Source organism: Oncorhynchus tshawytscha, linkage group LG19 (genome assembly GCF_018296145.1).
Source record: "Oncorhynchus tshawytscha isolate Ot180627B linkage group LG19, Otsh_v2.0, whole genome shotgun sequence".
Lineage (NCBI taxonomy): Eukaryota > Metazoa > Chordata > Actinopteri > Salmoniformes > Salmonidae > Oncorhynchus > Oncorhynchus tshawytscha.
Window position 1 is genome coordinate 44,470,053 of NC_056447.1, and position 26,645 is coordinate 44,496,697.

The following is a 26,645-nucleotide window of genomic DNA, read 5'->3' on the forward strand; positions in this document are numbered from 1 at the left end:
GCCCCAGATCGAGGGAGATTATCAGTGGTCTTGTATGTCTTCCATTTCCTAATAATTGGTCCCACAGTTGATTTCTTCAAACCAAGCTGCTTACCTATTGCAGATTCAGTCTTCCCAGCCTGGTGCAGGTCTACAATTTTGTTTCTGGTATCCTTTGACAGCTCTTTGGTCTTGGCCTTAGTGGAGTTTGGTGTGTGACTGTTTGAGGTTGTGGACAGGTGTCTTTTATACTGATAACAAGTTCAAACAGGTGCCATTAATACAGGTAACGAGTGGAGGACAGAGGAGCCTCTTAAAGAAGAAGTTACAGGTCTGTGAGAGCCAGAAATCTTGCTTGTTTGTAGGTGACCAAATACTCATTTTCCACCATGATTTGCAAATAAATTCATTAAAAATCCTACAATGTGATTTTCTGGATTTTTTTTCTCATTTTGTCTGTCATAGTTGAAGTGTACCTATGATGAAAATTACAGGCCTCTCTCATCTTTTTAAGAGGGAGAACTTGCACAATTGGTGGCTGACTAAATACTTTTTTCCCCCACTGTATCTGTGGCTGGAATAGAAGCCCATAAGTTTTGATAATTGCAATGCTATTGATCATGGCCTTGAACAGCACACTCAAGCGAGAGAAAACAATTACATATCTTTTCTATATTACCCAATTATTAAACTTATTTTGTATCCGGAATGTGGATGTCATTGCTTTGTATTTCCTCAAAAAGGACAGTCATTGTCGATATCAAAGTTAATCTTGGCTACGCAGAAGTAGTTTGTTGCTTGGCAAAGGAGGTCATTGCAGTGTTGTTAATGGTCATAGAATTCATTAACTGAGCATTGCGGTATTTTGGATTATTAAAGATGTCCTCCAGCGATTAAAAAATACACTTTTCCTATTGAAAAGTGATATTCTGAGTATAAATACAGTACAGTACACACACTAAAGGGTAAAACAAATGTTGTTTTTTTACACAACTGCAAACTTCAAGGAGTAGGACATTCAAGGAGTTGGTCTGATGGTGCCCTCTGATGTCATCAACCTCCCCCTTACTTGAGGAACAATAGAGGAGCTTGTGCTGTGTCATGAGGATACCTGGATCACCTATTGAGATATGCAGGTGTTAAATGAGCTGAAGAGGAGACTGGAGTAGGACTTGAAGGGTTAATTAGAAACAACGTGAATGATCTTTCTCTACCATGGGCTGTGGATGAGCATAGTGCTGCTACTGTTTGTTTGTATTCCGCTGTGTTGTGAGGTTCACTTGCTGAGAGATGGAGAGGAAAGAGAGGGAAGACAGACATATGAGGGGAGGAGTGAGATCCTGGTACCTGAACCCTACACAATATTCACTGCAGTATAGTACGTTTCTGTCTACTGCTGGGGAGGTATACTGATTCTAGTTCCGTCTGCTGTTGTGAATAGGGTATTTTTAATGTTGTTTTTATTGAAGAGTAGACTAGAGTAAATAGAGTCGCTTTACAGTACAAACGTAAAAGACATAAAACTTCTATTTATTTTTCTTCTCTGTGTATTTGGTGACCATGGTTTTATTTTTATTATGATCTTTATCAAATATATTTATTGATATAATTTATTGTGTGTGTTCCAGGTATCCCAAGAATCCCCAGCAGAAGATCATCAAGAGGGTCATAGCCCGGGAGGGAGAGTTCATTAAGTACGTACAGAACGAGCTCTTTCCCCATAGCTTTATCAAATCAAACTTAAAACACAAAGGATGTCTAAAATAAAAATAGAATCACTGATTAAAGGCCTATGTGAAGAATTCCTATGTGAAGACTTCCATACATGAAGGGCCCTTTTCGGCATTTGCTGTATGATCGATGATATGATCGATGAGGATCTCCATGTTGCAAATGTACAGACCCTTACTAGACGTCTGCAAATGTTTTAAAAATTTGCCGACAGTGTCGAGCCATGCACCAGGGCCAGATCTTCCAGCAAGTCATCAAATGAAGTCTCTCGGACATTCAGTTTCCGTTTTATAACATTTTAAAATGTTGGTAATTTTTCAGCTGTCCTGGTAAATTCCACCAGATGGCAAATGGCTACTTATTGCAAATGTACAAAACAACACCAATCATGACATGGCCATTTCTCCTAAACGGAAAAGACTTTAAAGATTACGCTTGGTGAGCATAGGTTTAGAATAATGGGCTGTTTGCCCAGAAACAAGATGGCGTCGAGGCTTCAAGGCTTTTTGAGTTAAGGCCATTTTTCTGTGAATAAAGGTCAAAAACAAAAATAGAGCGCTAATTTGACCGCTTCACGTCAAAATACATGAACCTCCGGTTTCAGGAAAAAAAGAACCAGCCATTTATCTATTGTAATTTACGAGAAATTGTACAATATACAATTGATGATGGTCAAAGAAATTAGTTTTATTTTCCAAAAAAGTTACAGATCCAGTTGCGATGTGTTAAGGCGGATTTCGGAGCTCTACGTGATTTCTGTGATTTTCTGAAATAACACACACTCATTCAACCCTCTGTAAATAAGTCAGTTCTAAACGTAAAGACTTAAAACGCAGGATTCTGTAAAAGCCTACCGCAGTGAGGATATGTGTTTACGTTCAGCTTCCTGTGCCAACCGGAAGTTCCTTAAATCGGGGGCATAGGGGTTGTTTCGAACGGGTTAAAAAGGTCAGATCTTTCCAAAACGTCCTATATGTGATTAGGCAACCCTCATGAACTGTAAATCATTCATTTGTCCCAACAGATTTCCAAGAAAAACTCACACACACACAGCAAGGATGGAGTGACACAGTATGGGGCTTACAGACACACAAGGCCTGCAATAGTTACCTGCATTCGAACTATCAAAGAACCATCAGACCTAGAGCTCTGAAACTTTAAATACATGTTCTAGAGCTTAAGGAGAAGTTTATCTAAAGTTCCATGTATAATAGTTGTATCTTTATCAATGTTTATTATGAGTATTTCTGTAATTTGATGTGGCTCTCTGCACAATCACCACATTTTAGAACTACTGAACGTAACGCACCAATGTAAACTCAGATTTTTTTATATAAATATGAACTTTAGCAAAAAAACATACATGTATTGTGTAACATGAAGTCCTATGAGTGTCATCTGATGAAGATCATCAAAGGTTAGTGATTCATTTCCGCTAGCGGAACCCCAGTCCTAGACAGGTTAACACTATGGGCAAACATTTTACCCAATTAATTCCTGTACTTAAATGTGTTTTCCTTAGTCTACTCTTAATCGTGGAATTAATGCATTCAAACAATGTTTAATCTTTGACCTATATTTATCACCTGATTGGAAATGTTGTCACTATAAATAGTCTCAGGCAGTCCAAATCGTGGGATCATCTCCCGACATAATGCCCTAGCCACTGTCTCTGCATCTGCTGAGGATGTAGGAAACGCCTCTATCCATTTCGTATATTTATCAATTATATAAAAATGTTTAAAAAATAGTTTATTATCCAATTGGACACAAAGTGTGTCCTAACCTACCTCCCCTTGATACATGGTTCTTCCCATGTATCAATATTGCCGCATATCTAAACAATGACTTAGGTAAGATTAGTAAATTATCCTTATATCTGACATTATCTTGTAGGATCGTCCCTTTCATTTTCCACATGTCCAATTCTCCCTGGTACCTGCATTCATGGCTATCCTGTAACAAGTCTCTGTCAAGTGTCTTATCCTCGTTAAGATTTATCTGTGCTGCTTTGTATGGTTTTAAACGCCTATGTGCTCGTCTGCGTAAATAGTAACCTTTCTCTCCTTTCTTATTTCGCAGGCACTAGTCAATGCTACTATTTCGGCCTGTTGTGCCAAAATAATAATAATAATTTCTAGGCAATGGTTCAGTGTCTGCTATCTCCTCTCAATCCTGGCTTATAATGATATTCTAACCTTCGTAATGCTCCAGGTCTCCTGCTCCTCACTCCCAGACCATCAAGGTCACCTTAGTCCTCCGCATAGGGCGGGGGAGCCCTTCTCCATCTGCCTTTTCTACTAACTGTCTGTCAGTATCAAATAGAGGTTGTTTTCAAATATTGCATTAAATGTCTCACTGTCTCCCTGTCTGAACTCATGGATTTTTAGAAAAATCACCTGTCTATGGTGGCAATCTGTAAGGTTATTACATAAATTGATTAAGGTTATGATTAAGGTCAATGCTCTCAATAATCCTGAATCACCACAGATGTCATATATCCCTGTACTGTTGGCTTGGATTAGGTTCTAAATACTTAACATAAACCTACCATTAATCCAAGGCTATGCCATTTCTTTCTTCTCATTGGTTAAAATTACAAATATGTCAACTATAAACTCGTTCATAATTATCAATAACCTTAAAATCAGTATCACAAATGACCTTGAATTCATTATCCAAATGGCCCTGCCATGAGGCTGATCAGACCACAACGGAAAACCATGATAGAGGTCAACTTTTACAGTCGTGTTTCTTACTATATTATAATATTCTTACTATACTATAAACAGTTAAACCAAGAATCAATAACCTGAAACTATCACAAAACTTTTACGATTCAACTATTCAGACCTGAATCGCTTACAGTCAAATATAGCCCAGTGAGCGCGACTAACTCTCCCCTTCTTACCAGTGGACAAAAATATAACCTCTCCTCCAGCCACCTTCTGCATTACCGCTATCGTACGATTAAAACCAAACTTTACAACTGTCCCTTCTCTTTCGGTTTCACCCTTATGACATGTCCAATACTTAAAAGTAACATGTAAATTGCAAAAATGTATAACCTACATCAGTCAATCCATAAGAATCAAAACATTTCGGTGGACACCACTCTATCGCTATTATCTCTCCGCTATTATTTAGAATTCATTAGATTTGGGTAACTGTCTCTTCTATGATTCAGTAATTTAAATATGACTCCATTCTCAATACGTTATTCCAGCAGATCATTTAGGCAACAGACACCGTATTACATCGAAATCGCCTCGCTATCATTTAGAATGAATTAATATTTCAATGTAACCTAAACAAGCTATTAAAACATTCAGTTTATATCTTAAACAAACACTAACAACCGTATCTCTCCCGGAAAAACATATCAATAGTTGAATTACAATCAGAATTACTTTTAGTCCATAGGCTGAGATGCGAACCCGAGGCCCCCACGTAGTAGGCAAGAGTCCTACCCCTAGACCACCAACACTATCAAAATGATTAAGACGCAAGTAACCATATTATTATAATTTTCTGTAGTCGTAAACTCCAGCACAAACTACCGAGACAATTCCCAGAAAATAGCCCTAATTTAAAGGTCCAAGCGTTTCCCCAGCGAGGATTCTCCTTACTCTCTCTCTCTCGTTTTCTCTGTATGTCCCCTTATCTTGTAACTTTTCTCAACTTTCTCCCTTTCTCTACCTCTATCCACTTTCTCAATCAGTTTGCTAAATCCTGTCCTTTCCTCCTCTATCTCTCCCTCGGCTCCAGGAGGTTCCCCATATGGGGGTGGGACGGGAAGTCTTGGCTGCCGTCTTCCCACCACCACTGTTTCATCACCGGGATTCTCTCTCCACGCCTGGTCTATCAGGGTTGGGTGCAATTTAGGCTTATGAGAGACCTCCAGAGGAGCCGTGGGAGTTATTGTTCCTAGTTGCTGGCTACTTACATCTTCCTTCTGTTCTTACTTCCTTTTTCTTTTCGGACCCCCTTCTACTGCTGCCTAGGTGGCTCTACACCCAATTCCTACCTTCGTTTTGCATAGAATACTTTGTTGCCTTTAAAACTTTTCTCTACATTCTAAAGATAGGTCACCGGGTCAGAATGCCCTATGACAATTTTAAAATCAACAACTAAACAATCAAATATATTTCTGATTGTAGCCCGAGCGTCAATTACCTAGAATTCGTGAATAAAGATTTACTGACCTTGTCTCGTAGACTGGGAAAAGCAATTTTGGTTAGATTCTGTCACCATCTCTGCCGACCTTAGATATATACCGGCCTGTTATAGAACCACAATGTCAGGGGACAGGTCTTTAATTTACGGGTCAATGACCCGCCCGTGCATGGTTTTCGGCGTGTTACCTTCGGACGGCAGAGACAGATATTGGAATCCGGCTCGAAGGACCAAATTGTTAAGAGAATTATGTTCTCAAGGTTCATAACCCAATTGAATTATCATTACTCAGTCTGCAAACTAGAATTTGTAAGATACTGGTCGAATGAAACAGATGGAGGCCCAGCTAAAATAGTCAAACAGGTTTATTCACGAGAGCGCTGGTCTGTTGTACAAAACCATTCATTTTATACTGGCTTCTTATGCACATACTTTCACACACAAACATTAGGTATCCTATGCACACACGCACATACTTTCACACCATCAACATTAAGGTATCCTACGCACACACTGTCCTGCTATCCAGCCGACATAGATTACAGAGACCGTGAAAATCACGCCCCGTTCTCCCTCAAGATAGGGTGACCGTGTGAAGTACTTCCCGTTCTTTCCCCAATCTCAGAGTCCCCAGCCAGGCCGGTGTCACGTTCTGACCTTTATTTCCTTTGTTTTGTCATTATTTAGTATGGTCAGGGTGTGAGTTGGGGTGGGCAGTCTATGTTTGTTTTTCTATGATTTGGGTATTTCTATGTTTCGGCCTAGTATGGTTCTCAATCAGAGGCAGGTGTCATTAGTTGTCTCTGATTGAGAATCATACTTAGGTAGCCTGGGTTTCACTGTGTGTTTGTGGGTGATTGTTCCTGTCTCTGTGTTTGCACCAGATAGGACTGTTTTGGGTTTTCACGTTTCTTGTTTTTGTTAGTTTGTTCATGTGAAGTGCTTTATTAAACATGAATCAAAATAACCACGCTGCGCTTTGGTCCGCCTCTCCTTCAATGGAAGAAATCCCTTACAGAATCACCCACCACAACAGGACCAAGCGGCGTGGTAACAGGCAACAGCAACAGCGGCGCAAAGAGGAATGAACATGGGACGATGTATTGGATGGCAAGGGTTGCTACACATGGGAGGAGAACCTGGCAGGAAAAGATCGCCTTCCATGGGAACAGGTGGAGGCAGCTAGGAGAGCAGAGGCAGCCGGAGAGAGGAACCGGCGATATGAGGGAACACGGCTGGCTAGGAAGCCCGAGAGGCACCCCCAAAAATTTCTTGGAGGGGGGCACACAGGAGGTGTGGCGAAGCCAGGTAGGAGACCTGAGCCAACTTCCTGTGCTTACCGGAGGGTGAGAGAGACCGGGCAGGCACCGTGTTATGCGGTGGAGCGCACGGTGTCCCCAGTGCGGGTGCATAGCCCGGTGCGGTACATTCCAGCTCCGCGTATCGGCCGGGCTAGAGTGGGCATCGAGCCAAGTGCCATGAAGCCGGCTCTACACATCTGGTCTCCAGTGCGTCTCCTTGGGCCGCCTTACATGGCACCAGCCTTGCGCACGGTGTCCCCGGTTCGCCTGCATAGCCCAGTGCGGTCTATTCCACCCCGCCGCACTGGCAGGGACCATTCAACCGGGTAAGGTTGGGCAGGCTCGGTGCTCAAGAGGGCGGGGGTAGGTGTGGAGACAGCAGGGGTCCAGCTAGATGAATCAGCTCCTGTGGGGGGTGGGCACCTTGGCAGTGGGGGCTCTGAAATAAAGACACAGATTATATATAGATTACGGGAACCCAATCACTATGGTGAGGTGCTGTTCCATTCAATGTTTAGAGAAAATACATGTAAAAAATATCTAATAGACACAGACAGACACAGATTATATATAGAGTAGGGAACCTCAATCACTATGGTGAGGTGCTGTTCCATTCCATGTTTAGATAAAATACATGTTAAAAAGATTTAATAGACACAGACACACAGACATACATACCCATTACCCACAATGTAGAGCCATGTATACTTCACACATTTCATTACTGATTATATATTTATATATGTAAAATAAAATAAAAATATCTCCAAAACAACTCAAATGAATAAAATTTGATATTATTAATTTCAAACAACGGCATGAGAGTTACTTACCAGTACAAAATTGCATACTCTCCGTGCAAAAACAACTCAAATTGGGAGTTCAAACTTGTCTCACAATCTGACTCATCTTCAAGTAGCTCTGTGTCACTTTCTCAATCAATTTCGTCAATAATATCGTGTATATATCTGTACACCTGGTCTTTGCCTTTGATTTTCCAGATTTACTCGCCATAATTATTTCGATAAAATAACAGAAAATGATCTCGACTCAATACTGCTAAGTGCAAACAATGTGGCTCCTTCAGGTAGAAATTTCAATGGCGAATGGCTGTGTTACGCTCAACTATCATATAAGAGCTGGTCTTTCCGGGTATAACCATTAGATATTGCCGTTTACCTCAGCTCATTGGCTACCTATCAAGCTAGATTTCAAGACGATCAGTGGTCATTGGGCCGAAATACAGTCAATCAACAAAGCACTGGTCATATCATTGGTGCGCAATGAGGTCATTGTTTGGTGTGTTCAAATCAGTTCCTTTCGGGTCAATACATCCCTCAAAAAGAACCATCAAGTATGGTTGTGTTACTAACGAACAGAGGATTGCAATGAAACCAACCATGACTAGATAAACTTAAGTTTAGTGTGAGTAAAACATAGAATGGTTAGTCGAAAGTTGAAGGAAATGGAATTCATGACACAAGCCATTTACAAAATGTTTTGTGTTATGCTATAAAAATGGATTTTATCGAACAAAACAACCATTTATTGTGAAGATTGGACATTTTGTATTGCCAAAAGAAGATCTTCAAAGGTAATTTATTATTTTATTGCTATTTCTGACTTTCGTGATGCTCATGCTTGGTTGGAAAATGCTAGTAATACTTGTGTGTGTGTGGGGGGTGTAGTCCTCAGTTTATCGCATGTTATGCTTTCTCCATAAATCTTTTTTGAAATCTGACACAGCGGTTGGATTAACAAGAAGTCAAGCTTTTAAATGGTGTAAGATACATGTATTTACAAGAATGTTTAATATTATGATTGGTGTATTTAGAATATTTGCGCTCTGCTATTTCACCGGATGTTGGCCAGGTGGGACACTACCATCCCACCTAGCCCAGAGGTTAAACAGTGAAAACCATCACCAAATGGACATGACGAAATCAACACAACGAGCGATGGAGAGGAACCACTATCACTGCCTGGCCATCCCGAGTTCAGCGGGCCAGTCAATTTTGCATTTCTGCAGTATTTTTGAACATGTCAAATTCGTGATGGTAAATGCCCATTGAAACATATTGCAAATGGAAAGTACATTTGCAATCAGATTAAACAGTGATAAACCATCACCAAATGGACATGATGAAATCAACACAATGAGCGATGGAGAGGAACCACTATCACTGCCCGGCCATCCTGAGTTCATCGGGCCAGTCAATTTCGCATTTCTGCAGTATTTTGGAGCATGTCAAATTTGTGAGGGTAAATTCCCATTGAAACATATCGCAAATGGACAGCCGTGTGCCTGGTGATTGGAACGGGATACCAGGAGCAAATTTTTTAAATGGTTTTGAATGCCGTCAGGAGGGTGCAAGGGGTCCACGGCTGGCTAGGGAGCACCCCCACCTGTGCCCACCCTGGTCATTTTGGACGTTTTTCAGAAAGTCGTTAAAAAAATGTCAAGAGTCCCACTTCTCTCTCATCATACACTACAAATAAACCTTCTAGGTTGATTCAGGGCTTAACATAGTGATATATATAATTTGTGCAGTATAAGTGCCATTTGGACATGGTTCACTGACTTTTGGGTTCGGAACCCGACTTCCTATGATCATATATGGTAAATGGACATAACTTCTTGATTTGTCACCTTCAATACTTATATATTGCATTTAGACATTTCTTATTGCATTTGGCAATGGTTTGCTGACTTTTGAATTCGACTTTTGACTTCCTATGATAGCATATTGCAAATTGACAAAAACATGTGCATTATTGACAACTCAATAAAATATGACAAAAGTATATTCATACAGTTCTTATACATGTATAATTGACAACAAAAAAATCTAAAGAATTTCGAAAAACTGTCCAGAGAGCACTTTTTTAGATGGTGATACATTTTGGAAAGAAAATTCAAATTTTCAAGATTTGACACTTGGGTCTTGACTTTATGTCTATATGACTTGTGTCTCAGGACAGGTCCATGTTGTCTAAGGTGGTTATAGTGGCTAAATTAGTTGTGACTGAGGACAGGTTCATGTTGTCTTAGGTGGAAGTAGTGGCTATATGATTTAGGTCTCAGGACAAATCCATTTTGTCTAAGGTGGTAATGGCTTTATGAGTTCTTTCTCAGGACAGGTCCATGTTGTCTAAGGTGGTAGTAGTGGCTATATGAGTTGTTTCTCAGGACAGGTCCATGTTGTCTAAGGTGGTAGTAGTGGCTATATGAGTTGTGACTCAGGACAGGTCCATGTTGTCTAAGGTGGTAGTGGCTTTATGAGTTGTTTCTCAGGACAGGTCCATGTTGTCTAAGGTGGTAGTAGTGGCTATATGAGTTGTTTCTCAGGACAGGTCCATGTTGTCTAAGGTGGTAGTAGTGGCTATATGAGTTGTGACTCGGGACAGGTCCATTTTGTCTAATGTGGTAGTAGTGGCTATATGAGTTGTGACTCGGGACAGGTCCATTTTGTCTAATGTGGTAGTAGTGGCTATATGAGTTGTGACTCGGGACAGGTCCATTTTGTCTAAGGTGGTAGTGGCTGCATGACTCATTACATATAACAACTTCTCCCAGTGTTCTCCTTCAAGGTGACAGGGGAGAGTCACACTACACACAGACAGACAGACAGACAGACAGACAGACAGACAGACAGACAGACAGACACACAGACACACAGACACACAGACAGACAGACCATTGTGACTGTTATGAGGAGCAGGGGGAATCGGCCACCAAGGACTATTACCTAATTTGTTGATCAGAGGGTGGATCGTCTATATTCCGTCACAGCTGCTTTGCTAGCGTGAATTCAAATACAGAGCTCACTCTTGGTTGTTACTGAGACGTTCTCCAAAGCCGTAAGAATTATGGAAATACAGACCTCCCGGTTTATGAAGAAATTTACCAGCGTCTTAGTTACAGTACAATAGAAATACAGTATGTGACCTAGTGAAGTTAATTTTGCAAAGTTGCAAAGACAATCATTACATTCATTCCACTAAAACACTGAGTGTAGTCTAGCCAGGCTTTCTAATCTCGACAGTAGCCGAAGCGAACAGTTGATAGTCAGTGGAGCTCTAATTGAAATGACATTGGGAGAATTAGACAGAGGCGGGTGCCACTACTCATAACACATTGTCGCGATGTAATTCACTCTGGCAACAATTTGTGATGGGCGCAGCTGAACAAATTACAGGTCACTTGTATTGCCTGGGAGGAGATAGTGGAATAATTAACATGGGGGTTTGATGGCTGACGGGGGGCGGTGGGATGGTTGCTGTGTGTGTGTTGCCTTTGGGGCCAGCCATGCTATAAATCACAGCTATGGTTTTAATCTCGCCATGCACAGAGAGACTGTCTTCTCTGCCAGAGGAAGAGGCCTCTCAGCCAATTACAGCCCTCAGTGTGTGTGTGTGTGTGTGTCCCTCTGAGCTTAGCTCCTCCTCAGAGATATATAGGGCCGTTTCGGAGATTCATCTCCAAACAAGGATGGCTTACGGCACATAAATCATGTGTTACAATCTAATCACAGCTTTAAATACCCCAGAAAGCCCAAGTGTTACGCCGCTATATTGTCAGGGAAATTGTTGCTATGCTGTAAAGCTGATGACTGGGATACATACTGTACATTGAGAGGAAATGTATATTAATTTAAAGTGTATGATGAATACAGATGTAGAATCTTAATTTAGTTTGCTACAGCAGGAAAATAATTTTGCAGCAACAGGAAATTATGAACATTTTTGTAGGCCTTGATACATTTTTTTGTAAGGGAAAATCAAGTCAGAAATTTCAAAGAGGAAATTACAAATTTCAGCAGTTCTCCTGTAACAGGGTGTTCAAATTAAGATCCTACATCTGTAGCTATCTGGAGGTATATACAACCCAATCTGGGGTGCCAGGCAGGCTGTGAGACACATGGCTGGTGAACAAGACTATGGCTGTGTTCCCATGTCCATGCTAGCATACCACTTAGGATGCATGCCCAACACATTCTCAGTGCTATTCCTTCTAGCGTGGATATTGGAACCAGGCCTAAATTTGATTTAACTTGTCTAATTCACCTCAAGCTGTTACACATCGTCATCATCGCCATCATCCTCATTGTCATCATTATCGTGTTTTATATGTCCATTATCATGTGTATCTGTGCCCTGTATGCCTACCCCATCCAACTGCCACTGTACCAGGCAGCTACTATTTAAACCCACAACACTAATAGGAGAGTTAGGGAGCATAAATATTTAAGACAACTCAATGCTGAGACTGTTTGAAAAGCTCCCCCAAACTCCTGAACTCCTGAATCTCCCCAACCCTTTGTAACTGCTAGACACTGCCGGGAAGCGAGTCACATGCTAATAGCATTAATTCAGGAGTCTGTATATTCACTTTAAACAGAAATTATCCCTGCGTCCCAAATGGCACCCTATTCCCTATTTAGTGCACTACTTTTGACCAGGACCCATAGAGCTCTGTTCAGAAGTAGTGCACTATGTAGGGAATACGGTGCCATTTGGGATTATAATCCTGTTTTTGTCTTCCCACAAAACTCTGACTGTTCTTTTGCCTGAACATATCAGGGGTAGCTGAACACCTTATAGTAATGTTCATTAATAAACCATTTGATAAACTATTTATAAGTATGTAGTGTATGCCCCAATGAATATGAATTTATTAGGCTAATACATGTATATGAACACTGCTTATAAAGGAAGATGGTTTAATAAAGTGTAACTGCAGACTAGTCTTCTGTCACAACTTCTTCCGAAGTCGATACCTCTCCTTGTCCGGGCGGTGTTCGGCGGTCGACGTCGACGGTCTTCATTTTTCATTTTCCATTTGTTTTGTCTCGTTTTCCCACACACCTGGTTCTCATTCCCCTCATTGTGTGTTGTGTATTTAACCCTCTGTTTCCCCCATGTCTTTGTGTGGTATTGTTTATCTGTTTTCATGTATGCACACGTTGCGGTTGCGCTGGGTTATGTTCAACCCGTATTTGTATTTCGTGTTCGTTTGTGCCATGTGCTTTTGGTTCGCCAAATAAAAGGCTCCAGTTTGCTACCAAATATCTGCTCTCCTGCACCTGACTTCCTACAGCCCTTCACGCATACCCTGACACTACAGATAAGATATGCCCTACTTTTAAAGTATTCTAGATCACTAGATTTTGAAGGAGCCAGTAGTATGTTCTTGTATTGGTTGTGTTCAGATGTGTTCAGATACTGTATGTAGACCTAACCCCTGACATTCACTGAACCTCAGTTTGCTGGAGAACAGACATTAAGTTTAGTTTTCCCAGCAGCCAAATCAATATTTCTGTCCCAAGGTCTAAAGCAGTGGTGTCAAACATAATATAAATATATATTAAACAAACCAAAAATTTGGTATACTATATTTTTTATGTATTGTATTTTGTAACCTTTTTGGGGGGAGAGGCAAACTATACTTTCAAATGATTAAAACCAAATCGAAACTGTAGAAATTATAATGGACCTACATTCATACAGTTTCTTGACTGTGTCCAGCTCTCTAATAATCACCAAAATGAAAGCTAGACTGTCAGGGAGCATATGATTTGCAAAAAATGATAGAATATTGAGGAATATTTTGTGCAAATTTTGACTGCATGGAAATATAACCACTTTTCAGTTCAGTCGTTTTAGACTCGTTTTAGACTGAATACAGCCACCAGGCCAAAATGAGTTTGACATCCCTGGTCTAAAGAGTAGTCAGATAGGCTCCTGTAACATTGACCTAGAAAAGAATAGGAGAAGAATTGTCATTTAAAAAGTAATTTCTCCCATAATAAAAAATGTCCCTGTGATGAACCATACACCAGTCACAGCTAAGTACCCAGGTGATTGATGGTGTGTACCAACCTGTCCTCACTCCTCACAAAGGCGATGAGAGGCAAAATAGTTGAAGCTTAACTAGTCTGTAGAGAACTGATCAAACAGAGGTTATTATGTCCCAAATGGCACCCTATTCCCTTTAAAAAAGATACACTACTGTTCAAAAGTTTGGGGTCACTTAGAAATGTCCTTGTTTTTTTAAATAAAAGCACATTTTTTGTCCATTAAAATAACATCAAATTGATCAGAAATACAGTGTAGACATTGTTTATGTTGTAAATGACTATTGTAGCTGGAAATGGCAGAATTTTAATGGAATATCTACATAGGCATACAGAGGCCCATTATCAGAAACCATCACTCCTGTGTTCATATGGCATATTTTGTTAGCTAATCCAAGTTTATAATTTTAAAAGGCTAATTTGTCATGACTCCCACCGAAGGTGGCTCCCCTGCCTGTTCGGGCGGCTCTCGGTGGTCGTCGTCTACTAGCCGCCACCGATCCCTTTTTCCTTTTCTGTTAGTTTGGTCTTATTGGTTGCACCTGTCGCTTATTTTGGTTTCTTGATTCGTGTCTATTTAACCCTGTCAGGCCCGCCTATTTTTGTGCGGGATTGTTTTCTGTTAGTCAGGGTGTGCGTGTTTGTGTTCCTGTCCGTTTCTGCCCTGTGTTGGGTCGGACTATTTTTCTGGCTATTTATCGCCTATTGTTTTGGGGCGTTCGTTTGGGAATCCCAATAAAGATGGTTTTCCCCAGTTCCTCTTCTCTCTGCAATTGACTCTGCACTCACCACCCCAGGCGATCGTGACAGAATCCCGCACCACAAGAAATGGAGTCAGCAGGAGCAGCTGCACCTCCTCTCCCATCTATGGAGGAGCGAGTCCTCCATCATACGGCCATTCTCCACCGTATCAGGTTCGCAATGGACCAGATGATGGAGAGGATGGACCGATGGGAGAGGAGTGGCCTCCCTACCTCACCCCCAGCTCCTCTTCCCTAAGCACCACCTACCCCTCCTCCGGCGTCCGGATCCAGTGCTCTGCGTCTGGCGTTCCCCAGGGAGTACGAAGAACGGCGGCTGGGTGCCTGGGGTTCTTACTACAGCTGGAGCTGTACCCGGCTACCGTTCGTCCGACTCCCTCGGGGGAGGAGAGCGTGAGCGTCCTCGTCTCCTGTCTGACGGGTCGAGCCCTGGAGTGGGCCAACGCAGTGTGGAATGGCCCAGACTCGGCGAGGGATCACTACCCCGAGTTCACCCGCCGGTTCCGGGCCATGTTCGACCACCCACCGGAGGGCAGAGAGGTGGGTGAACGGCTGTTTTAGCTGCGACAGGAAATGAGGAGCGTGCAGGACTTTGCGCTGGAGTTCCGGACCTTGGCCGCTGGGGCGGGGTGGAACGACAGGGCCCTGATGGACCACTATCGCTGTAGCCTCCGGGAGGATGTCCGCAGGGAGCTAGCTTGTCGGGACGCCACCCTCTCCCTCGATGAACTTATCGACATGTCCATGCGCCTAGACAACATGCTGGCTGCCCGCGGGCATCCAGAACAGGCCCTGTTGGTTCCACCTCCAGGCCTTCCCGCTCCAATCCCCATGGAGTTAGGGGGGGCCGCATCGAGGGGGACCGGAGAAGGAGGCTGCTCCTGCACCAGGTGTGGTCGGAGAGGACACACTGCTGATCGGTGCTGGAGGAGCTCGTCTGGGAGTTGGGATGGTAGGCAGAGCACTCCTCGTACACCCCAGGTGAGTCAGCACCAGACTCACCCAGAGCTCCCTGTTGGTCATATGTTCCAACTAATTTCCTTTTCTGAGTTTTCTCCCTCTCTACAGCATAAGGCACTAGTCGATTCAGGCGCAGCTGGGAACTTTATGGATCGTGGGCTCGCATTAAGGCTAGGGATTCCCCTGGTGTCGTTAGACCAACCTTTCCCCGTGCACTTCTTAGATAGCCGACCATTAAGGTCAGGGCTGGTTGGGGAGGCCACGGTTCCACTGGACATGGTAATGCAGGGGGATCATAAGGAGCGGATTAGTCTCTTCCTTATTGATTCATCTGCGTTTCCAGTGGTGCTGGGGATTTCCTGGCTGGCTAATCACAATCCTGAGATTTTATGGAGACAGGAGGCTCTCAGAGGGTGGTCAGAGGAGTGTTCAGGTAGATGCATAGGAGTTTCCATCGGTGCGACGACGGCGGAGAGTCCAGACCAGGTTTCCACTGTGCGCAATCCCTCTGAATATGCCGATTTGTCTATTGCCTTCTGTAAGAAGAGGGTGACCCAATTACCACCTCATCGACGAGGGGATATCGCGATAAACCTCCTGGTAAACGCTGCACTTCCCAGGAGTCACGTGTACCCGTTGTCCCAGGAGGAGACAGTGGCAATGGAGACATATGTCACTGAATCTCTGGGACAGGGGTACATTCTGCCCTCCACGTCACCCATCTCCTCAAGCTTATTTTATGTGAAGAAAAAGGAGGGAGGTCCAAGTCCGTCTATTGATTATAGGGGTCTAAATTCCATCACAGTGGGGTTTAGTTACCCGCTACCTCTCATCACCACGGCAGTGGAATCATTTCACGGGGCGCATTTCTTCACAAAACTGGACCTTAGGAGTGCGTATAATTTGGTGCGTATCCGGGAGGGAGATGAGTGGAAGACCGCGTTTAGTACCACATCTGGCCATTATGAGTACCTCGTCATGCCGTATGGGTTGAAGAATGCTCCAGCCGTGTTCCAATCTTTCGTAGACGAGATTCTCAGGGACCTGCACGGGCAGGGTGTGGTAGTGTATATCGATGATATACTGATCTATTCTGCCACACGCGCCGCGCACGTGTCTCTGGTGCGTATGGTACTTGGGCGACTGCTGCATGACCTGTAAGAAATATGTGTTCTCCAAACATGCTGTTTCCTTCCTGGGTTATCGCATTTCCACCTCTGGGGTGGTGATGAAGTGTGACCGCGTTACAGCCGTGCGTAATTGGCCGACTCCGACCACGGAAAAGGAGGTGCAGTGGATTTTAGGGTTTGCCAATTACTACCGGAGGTTTATCCAGTGTTTTGGTCAGCTGGCTGCTCCCATTACCTCACTGCTGAAGGGGGGCGGCAAGCTTGCGCTGGTCAGCAGAGGCGGGCAGAGCCTTCAGTCGTCTGAAGGAGCTGTTCACCGACGCTCCCGTGCTGGCTCATCCGGACCCCTCTTTGGCATTCATAGTGGAGGTGGACTTGTCCGAGGCTGGGGTGGGAGCCATGCTATCACAGTGCTTGCGCTTGCGCCCCTGCGCTTTCTTCTCGAGGAAGCTCAGTCCAGCGGAGCGGAACTATGACGTGGGGGACTGGGTTGTTGTGTGGCTGTAGTGAAGGCTCTGAAGGTGTGGAGACATTGGCTTGAGGCGGCCAAGCACCCTTTCCTCATCTGGACTGACCATCGTAATCTTGAGTATATCCGGGCAGCGAGGAGATTGAATCTGCGTCAGGCGAGGTGGGCCATGTTTGTTACCCGATTTCGTTTTACGATCTCCTACAGGCCAGGCTCCCTTAATACGAAGGCCGACGCACTGTCCCGCCTATATGACACAGAGGAGCGGCCCATCGATCCGACTCCCATCCTTCCAGCTTCATGTCTGGTAGCACCGGTGGTATGGGAGGTGGACGCGGAGATCGTGCGGTCGTTACGGTTGAAACCTGCACCCCCTCAGTGTCCAGCAGGTGTTCAGTACGTGCCGCTTGGTGTCCGTGATCGGTTGATTCATCCTGGTATCGAGCCGACAGTGCGGAGTCTTAGGGGGATGTACTGGTGGCCCAATTTGGTCAAGGACGTGAGATTTTATGTCTCCTCCTGCTCGGTGTGCGCTCAGAGCAAGGCTCCTCGACACCTGCCTAGAGGGAAGTTACAGCCCCTCCCCATTCCACAACGGCGGTGGTCGCATTTGTCGGTGGATTTTTGCAACTCATTTCATGAAAATTAATTACTTAAAAATCATACAATGTGATTTTCTGGATTTTTGTTTTAGATTCCGTCTCTCACAGTTGAAGTGTACCTATGATACAAATTACAGACCTTTACATGCTTTGTAAGTGGGAAAACCTGAAAAATCGGCAGTGTATCTAATACTTGTTCTCCCCACTGTATATATACATATATTTATTTTTTTCCCAGCAGTAGGCATTTCCCCTTCTGGTGGGCCGTCATTGTAAATAAGAATTTGTTCTTAACTGACACGCCTAGTTAAATAAAGGTTTGTAACGGGTGTCGTCATCTGAAGAGGAATAATCAGACCAAAGCGCAGTGTTCATGCTTTTCATTCAAACTGTATAACAAAGTAACAAAGATAATAAACAAAACCGAAACAGTCCTGTCAGGTGCAGAAAACACTAAACAGAAAATAACTACCCGCAAAACATAGGTGGGGAAAAGCTACCTAAGTATGATTCCCAATCAGAGACAAGATAGTCAGCTGTCCCTGATTGAGAACCATACCCGGCCAAAACAAAGAAATACAAGAACATAGAAAAAAGAACATAGAATGCCCACCCAAATCACACCCTGAGTAAACCAAAATAGAGATATATAAAGCTCTCTAAGGTCAGGGCGTGACAAGGTTAAATAAAAATAAACAAAAAAAATCTCATTAGTCATTACACACAAGCATGTTGGTCTTCATTCAGTTTGTCCTTGTTAGGTGATTAGATTATTATCTAAAGGGAGCATATGAGAGGACGACTGGCAGATGGATGATTTAGTAGAAAGGTGATGAACCATAATGAAACTAAATGACAATTTCCTAAATGCAGATGTAGATAGAATAACTTTATTCTCGTCTCTAAAATGTTTGTCTAATTTTTATTGTGGTTTTCAATTGAGCCTGTAGCTCAATAAATGTTAATGACTGCCTTTTTTTTATAGCTAGGTTCTGAAGTAAATTTGGGTTGTATAACTGGCTAATGTGTTGATCCAAATGTGTTGATCCAAACCTCCGCCCTCCCTCTCTCTCCAGGACGCTTGGCTATAAGAACCGCTATCTGAGTGTCCCTGACGGCCTCTAATGTATCCAGGGGGACCATCAAGGCCACAGTCTGGACAGCAACAGCTGTGGACCGGTAAGCCACTTCTCAGCTTAAACTCCCCATTGTACACTGCTCTGCTCAAAGTTCTCCACTACACAATGGGAATGGCCCATGCCAAAGCCTAATATTGGAATATAAAAGCCATAAATTAGAATATAAAAGCCTTATATTAGAATATAAAAGGGTCATATTAGATTATGAAAGCCTTATATTAGAATAAAAAAGCCTTATATTAGAATATAAAAGCATATTAGAATATAAAAGCCTTATATACACTGAGTGTACAAAACATTAAGTACACCTGCTCTTTCCATGAGATAGACTGACCAGGTGAATCCAGGTGAAAATGATGATCCCTCATTGATGTCACTTGTCAATTCAATCAGTGTAGGTGAAGGGGAGACAGGTTAAAGAAAGATTTCTAAGCCTTGAGACAAGTGAGACATGGATTGTGTATGAGTGCCATTCAGAGGGTGAATGGGCAAGACAAAACAAGTATGTGCCTTTGAACAGGGAATGTTTTTCATGATCAACAGTTTCCCCTGTGTATCAAGAATGGTCCACCACCCAAAGTCCATCCAGTCAACTTGACACAACTATGAGAAAAATTGGAGTCAACATGGACCAGCATCCCTGTGGATCACTTTCGACACCTTGTAGAGTCCATGCCCTGATGAATTCAGGTACAACTCAATATTAGGAAGGCGTTCTTAATGTTTTGTAAACTCAGTGTTATATTTGGATATAAATATAAGGCTCTGGGCGATGACATTGAAAAGCTAAGCACAGCTTGTCTGAGTCGTGATGTGTGTCCAGTAGTTCCACATTGGAACTTCAACAATGGGCCTAAATAGCCCCTGGGAGATTTAATGAGGAAAAGGAAAATAATTTAATAGCCGTGCATTGGCGAACAAACCTGGGTTCCAAATGTGTAATTTGTGTTCTGCTCATTAGCACAAGTTGTTCCCTCAGAGGGAAGAAACTCTGAACAGTTTCTCCACACGGTAGGCAGGAAGGTAGGTGGCACCAGTGGTGGAAAAAGTAACCAATTGTCATAATTGAGTAAAGGTATTTCAGGGAGCTGTCATTGGATGGAGGAAGGAAGCAGCATAGCAGAGCAGAGGCTAGGGAATGATCTATCTGTGGCGTTCCAATCCTTTAAAGGAACTACTTTGTACTTGACATTTAACTGGGTCCATCAAACCCAGCTGCTGTTTTTTGGGGTATCACCAGGTGATTGAAGTTGGTTTTGGATGGTTCTATGTCAGTACTGTGTCTGTAGCTGGATCACAACTTTTAAGTATTTGGTTAGAGTGAAGTTTTGTGGAGGAGTTTGTGGATTACCTTATTGTGACCAGTTTATTTACATGCCTTGAACAGAATATTAAAAGTGAAACTGTTTCCTTTACTCATTTTATCCTATAGTATATCTAAATGCAGAGACACATAAGCCTAACACTGGGAATACGTATCCTCTTGTGGTTTCTTATGTAGGCCTATACGGTGTAGTATGCATGCAAATATGAACAATATTTCTGCATGCGTATTAGGCCTACTTTACGTATCACCTCAATATAAAATGCATTGGTCTTACTGACATTGTGCCGTTAGTTTGTATTGTTTTCCTGAACACAGTAGAGACCATCTCTCAGATATGCTGGTCACAACAGCTAAGAAGTGAAATAGCTGCTGTCCTCATTTTTACTCATACTTAATCTCTCTTTGCACTATTCATGTTTTTCTAGCAGGACCAAGATGTATACCATATTAAAGTACATGCTGTACTCCACATAATGCTATAGGATCTGTTCCTAAAATGTATTTAAAAGAAAAAAGCTTTGAGCTTCCTTGACCGGTGAAGAGTAGAATGTATAACAATACATGTTTAGTGCTTGTCTGGATTTACATTTCACAAAAAGTGTATTCCACCGATGTGAAATGTTATTTGTTACTCAAATATCTGGATACTGGTTATATGAAAGTTAGTCCATTTTGCGGTAGAGGAACAACCAAAGAGCAAGAAATGTTCCATTTTTCTATTGTGCTGACTTCATTTTAAATGGGTCACATGGCACGGAACCTTTTTGCTAGGAAGTGAATAAACACGCTTTTCAGTAAAGCACTTACCTGCCTGCTCCCTCTCTCTCGCTCTCTCTCTCTCTTGCTCTTTCTCTCGTTCTCTCACTTTCTCTCTCTCTTGCTCTCTTTCTCTTTTCTCTCTTCTCTCTCTCTTTTGTTACATTCTCTCTCTCTTTTGTTATTTCTACTCGTCTATGACCCAATAGGCTCTCTGGGCTTCCTGGAGAGCCAGGTGCAGTATAAAGTGCCGTGTGACATGTAGTCACTGAGTGAGCTGTCAGGTCAGATAGACCTAAACAAATATCCCAGTAATACCTTTTGTCTAAATCAGATTATGTATTTATTGTAGCTTGAAATATGCTGAATGCCTGAAACTGCGTTCAACGGTTGCTTTGTCTATGGGTTTACGGAGGCCAAACAACAAAAATAAATGTTGCTTTATAGTATTGTGGTGCTTCGATATCTTATTCTTTTTCAGGTCACTGAAAAATCACCCATTTCTCAGTTGATATTTATAAATTAAATATAGCAAACATATTTGTTGTCCAGATCAAGTCAATAAATGTCACAGTGACTATCACCTACCCAACTACAGCAATTAGCGAAGGAGTATTGTACTAAATCCATTCCTATTTGACAACCTTTAGTAGCTGGTTTTGCCACTCCCAGTCCCTACACTAAGACCTCTGAAGAAGAAGGGAGAGGTGTTGGTATTCTGGAGTCTTTTATCACAGGCCCCTGATGTCTACAAGGCCTTGGCACTCATTTCTCCTGTGTGAGGGAACAGTGGAACAGTTAGTTTAGCTTTTTAGGCCACCTCACCTCACCTCCGCAGCCTTGAAATGTCATTTGAGAATTTTATTGTGTATTTATGAAAGTCTTGGCATCTGTCTCCAGTCTGTTGTGTGTGTTGAAACCTAAAAAATGCACAAGTCTAAAACACATTGCTTTTGTCTTTCTTTATCGTTATCCCGAAGTGGCTGATTAATCATTTATTCCGGATCATTCCTGATCCCTGCCATGTCAAACAATAAGTCCTAAAGGACCGTTCATCACAGGAAATGGACCTAAATCCACACCATGAGCACCTGCCACACCACAAACAAGATGACACCGACAGATACGGCAGCTCTGCTTCTAGCACCTAAGCAACTTTGTAGTATTTCGTTTTTTTTGTGTGTCATTTCTTATATTATTAGCCCAGAACGTTTTTTGTGTTATTACATAAAGCAAGAAATAACTTTTGTAGGTATGTAACGGTAACTCACCAGCATTACGACCAGGAATACGACTTTCCTTTGTTCGTACCCCTCCGGTTATAGTCACAGCTGTGTATATTCCCCCTCAAGACGATACCACGATGGCCTTCAAAGAACTTTGTTCGAACTGGAAACCGCATATCCCGAGGCCGCATTTATTGTAGCTGGGGATTTTAACAAAGCAAATTTTAGGAAAATGCTACCAAAGTTCCAATCAACACATTGACTGTAATACTCTCGCTGCTAAAACGCTCAACCACTGCTACTCCTGCTTCCAGGATGCCTACAAGGCCCTCCCCTGCCCTCCTTACGGCAAATCAGATCACAACTCCATTTTGCTCCTCCAATCCTATAGGCAAAAACTCAAACAGGAAGTACCCGTGCTGAGGTCTATTCAATGCTGGTCTGAACAATCGGAATCCATGCTTCAAGATTGTTTTTATCACACAGACTGGGATATGTTCCGGGTAGCCTCTGAGAATGACATTGACATTTACATGGACACGGTGACTGCGTTCATCTGGAAATGTATAGGATTTGTTCCCACTGTGACTATTAAAACCTACCCAAACCGTGGATAGATGGCAGCATTCGCAGGAAACTGAAATTGCGAACCACCGCATTTAACCATGGCAAGGTGACTGGCTTTATGGTTGAATACAAACATTGGAGTTAATCCCTCCATAAGGAAATCAAACAAGCAAAACATTAGTACAGAGACAAAGTGGAGTTGCAATTCAACGGCTCAGGCACAAGATGTATGTGGCAGGGTCTACAGACAATCACGGGTTACAAAGGGAAAACCAGCCATGTTGCGGACACTGACATCTTGTTCCCAGACAAGCTAAACACCTTCTTTGCCTGTTTGAGGATAACACAGTGCCATCGACGCTGCCCGCTCCCAAGGACTGTGGGCTCTCGTTCTCCGTGGCCGACGTGAGTAAGACTTTTAAAAGTGTTAACCCTCGCAAGGCTGTCGGCCCAGATGGCATCCCTAGCCGTGTCCTCAGAGCATGCACAGACCAGCTGGCTGGAGTGTTTACGGACATATTCAATCTCACCCTACCCCGGTCTGCTGTCCCCACTTGCTTCAAGATGTCCACCATTGTTCCTGTACTCAAAAAAGCAAAGGTAACTTAACTAGATGACTATCGCCCCATAGCACTCACTTTTATCATAATGAAGTGCTTTGAAAGGCTAGCTAAGGGTCATATCACCTCTATCTTACCTGACACCCTAGACCCACTTCAATTTGCGTACCGCCCCAATAGATCCACAGACGATGCAATCACCATCGCACTGCACACTGCCCTATCACATCTGGACAAGAGGATTACCTATGTAAGAATGCTGTTCATTGACTATAGCTCAGCATTCAACACCATAGTACCCTTCAAGCTCATCATTAACCTCGGGGCCCTCAACATCAACAAATGAAGGAGCTCATCTTGGACTTCAGGAAAAAGCAGAGGCAGCACACCCCATCCACATCGACGGGACCGCAGTGGAGAATGTGAAAAGCTTCAAGTTCCACGGTGTACACATCACTGACAATCTGAAATGGCCCACCCACACAGACAGTGTGGTGAAGAAGGCACAACAGCGCCTCTTCAACCTCAGGAGGCTGAAGAAATTTGGCTTGGCCCCTAAGACCCTCACAAACTTTTACAGATGCACAATTGAGAACATCCGGTCGGACTGTATCACCGCCTGGTACGGCAACTGCACCACCCGCATCCGTAGTGCTCTCCAGAGGGTGGTGCGGTCTGCCGAACGCATCACCGGGGGCACACTGCCTGCCCTCCAGGACACCTACAGCACCCGATGTCATAGGTAGGCTAAAAAGATCATCAAGGACATCAACCACCTGAGCCAGGGCCTGTTCACCCTTCTACCATCCAGAAGGCGAGGTCAGCACAGGTGCATCAAAGCTTGGACCGAGAGACTGAAAAACAGCTTCTATCTCAAGGCCATCAGAATGTTAAATTACCACCCGATTACTCAACCCTGCGCCTTGGAGGCTGCTGCGCTATATACATAGCCATGGAATCACTGGTCACTTTAATAATGGAACACTAGTCACTTTAATAATGTTTACATACTTCATTACTCATTTTATATATATATACCGTATTCTATTTTAATGTATTTTAGTCAATGCCACGCCGGCATTGCTCGTCCTAATATTTATATATTTCTTGATTTCAAATCAAATCAAGTCAAATTTTATTTATCACATGCACCAAATACAACAAGTGTAGACCTTACAGTGAAGTGCTTACTTACAAGCCCTTAAAACTTCTTATGGCTGGGGGGCAGTATTGAGTAGCTTGGATGAACAAGTTTCCCAAAGTAAACGGCCTGCTCCTCAGTCTTAGTTGCTAATATATGCATATTATTATTAGTATTGGATAGAAAACACTCTAAAGTTTCTAAAACTGTTTGAATGATGTCTGTGAGTAGAACAGAACTCATATGGCAGGCACAATCCTGAGGAGAAATCAAAACAGGAAGTGAGAAATCTGAGCTTCGTATGTATTCACCACAGTTCCCAATGAAATCCCCTTGAGATATTAATGATGTTGCACTCACTAGGGGTTCCACTAGATGTCAACCATCTATAGAAATTTGAATGAGACTTCTACTGTGTTGTGGGACTGAATGAGAGCAGAATCTATCAGGTGACTGGCAGTCAGCCATTTTCTGATCACGCTCATTCCTCATGGTATCCACTTGCGTTCCATTGCTCATCAAGACACAAAGGAATACTCCGGTTGGAACTTTATTGAAGCTACAGTATATGTTAAAAACATCCTAATGATTGATTCTGTACTTAGTTTGAAATGTTTCTTCGACCTGTAATATAACTTTTTGAAGTTTTTGTCCGACGTAACGCTGACCAGAATGAGCGTTTGGATATGTATACCAAACGCGAGGTGTTTGGACATAAATAACGGACATTATCAAACAAAACAAACATTTATTGTGGACCTGGGATTCCTAGAGTGCTTTCAGATGAAGATCCTCAAAGGTAAGGGAATATTTATCATGCAATTTCTTGTTTATGTTGACGCCAACAAGGCGGCTATTGTGACTATTTCTTCTGAGCGCCGTCTCAGATTATTGCATGGTTTGCTTATTTCGCAAAGTTTTTAAAAAATCAGACACAGCGGTTGCATTAAGGAGAGGTATATCTATAATTCCATGTGTATAACTTGTATTATCATCTACGTTTATGATGAGTATTTCTGTTGAATGATGTGGCTATGCAAAATCACTGGATGTTTTTGGAACTAGTGAATGTACCTCGCCAATGTAAACTCATATTTTGATAAATATGAACTTTATCAAACAAAACATACATGTATTGTGTAACATGAAGTCCTATGAGTGTCATCTGATGAAGATCATCAAAGGTTAATGATTAATTTCATCTCTATTTGTGCTTTTTGTGACTCCTCTTTGGCTGGGAAAATGGCTGTTTTTCTTGTGGTTTGGTGGTCACCTAACATAATCGTTTGTGGTGCTTATTTAATCGTTTGTAAAGCCTATTTGAAATCGGACACTGTGCTGGGATTAACATCAAGACTACCTTTAAAACGGTATAAGATACATGTATGTTTGAGGACTTTTAATTATGAGATTTTTGATGTTTTGAATTTGGCGCCCTGCACTTTCACTGGCTGTTGTCATATCATCCCGTTAACGGGATTACAGCCATAAGAAGTTTTAACCAACAATGCAGTTTTAAGAAAATACCTAAATAAAAGTAAGAGATAAAAATAACAAATAATTAAAGAGCAGCAGTAAATAACAATAGCGGGATTATATACAGGGGGTATCGGTACAGAGTCAATGTGTCAATGTGTGGGGGGCACTGGTGTCGAGGTAATTGAGGTAATTATATACATGTAGGAGTCATTAAAGTGACTATGCATAGATAATAACAGAGAGTAGCAGCAGTGTGGGGGGATGCAAATAGTCTGGGTAGCCATTTGATTAGCTGTTCAGGAGTCTTATGGCTTGGTGGAAGAAGCTGTTTAGAAGCATCTTGGACCTAGACTTGGTGCTCCGGTACCATTTGCCATGCGGTAGCAGGGAGAACAGTCTATAAATAGGATGGCTGGAGTCTTTGGAAATTTTTAGGGCCTTCCTCTGACACCGCCTTGTGTAGAGGTCCTGGATGGCAGGAAGC

The 26,645-nt window shown here is 42.6% G+C and overlaps 1 pseudogene; it reads left to right on the plus strand.

Annotated features, from left to right (window-relative positions):
* The window catches only part of LOC112219141, a 228,866-nt pseudogene that overhangs the window by 186,690 nt on the left and 15,531 nt on the right, over positions 1-26,645 (plus strand).